The 1,130-nt window shown below is 38.2% G+C and overlaps 1 non-coding gene across 1 annotated transcript; it reads left to right on the plus strand.

Moving 5' to 3' along the window:
• Window positions 1-383: 383 nt before the first annotated feature.
• LOC112296438 (U1 spliceosomal RNA) lies at window positions 384-543 on the plus strand. The gene has a single exon (XR_002973895.2). It is a non-coding gene; the product is annotated as a U1 spliceosomal RNA (small nuclear RNA).
• The last annotated feature ends 587 nt before the right edge of the window (window positions 544-1,130 follow it).

The following is a 1,130-nucleotide window of genomic DNA, read 5'->3' on the forward strand; positions in this document are numbered from 1 at the left end:
CTAACATCCCCTTACACATCATCAGTAAAATCAAGACTAAATTTTGATTTAGTGTTCTGTCCAGAGGTCCATATGATATACTGCATAGCAGGTGTATATCTTCTGTCCTATTTTAGGTATAACTTAATATTTAAAATGCTGATTTCAAGCTACAGGAATCAATTAACTTCAAAAACTGGAGGTATGGGAAAGAAAGCATTATTTATGGTGAGATGCCAACTAATAAATGCAGTCAGAACAACGGAGGTAGTAAGGTCACCTGTTTAGCAACCATAATATTAATAATTGATCTAGACAAGAGTGATTAGTGATTACTAAAAACATTTGGTAAAAGTTTGTTGGGAACAGGACATTTGAACAGCCTCAAGATATCTCCCCAGAGAACACTTACCTAGCAGAGGATATACCATGATCACGAAGGTGTTTTTCCCAGGGTGAGGCTTACCCATTGCGCTCCAGTCGTGCTGGCCCCTGCGGTTTCCCCAAATGTGGGAAACTCTACTGCCTAATTTGTGGTAGTGGAGACTGCATTCGCACTCTTCCCTGAAAAAAGGGGGAGAAAAAGATATCTCCCCAGAGAATGCTCATTCATGACAAAGGGAAAGGTAACTTTATGGTGGAGAAAGACAGAAGATATCATCATAACCAGTGACTAGAATTGACATCCCACAAATGGGAGAGAGGCATGTTTCCCAGAGGGATGAGCTGAGGATGCACAACTCAAGAGAGCCTAACTGCCAACAAACAACAGCCACCAGAGTCTACTCATAAGGAGAAAACAGCAAACAGAAATCCACAAATCGGAAAACAGTTTGAAAATATTCCTCAAAAAATGTAAATGTCATAAAAGACTGGGGAAAATGCAGACAACTGTAATTGAACAACAATAAAATAATTTTTTTAAAAAAAACAAAGACTGAGGAGTTATTTTGGAAAAAAAAATGAAGACAGGTGGCAGCTAAATGAAGTGATCAATACCAGACTGCATGCCGACTTGAATAAAAAAGGCCGAGTAAAGCGTTAGTAGAACAATCAGAGAAATATGAATATGGGGTTGATAGCACACACTGGTATTGTATCATGATACATTTTCTGAATCTGATGATTGTATTGTGGATATGTAAAGTGAT

Source organism: Desmodus rotundus, chromosome 4 (assembly GCF_022682495.2).
Source record: "Desmodus rotundus isolate HL8 chromosome 4, HLdesRot8A.1, whole genome shotgun sequence".
NCBI classification, from domain to species: Eukaryota; Metazoa; Chordata; class Mammalia; order Chiroptera; family Phyllostomidae; genus Desmodus; species Desmodus rotundus.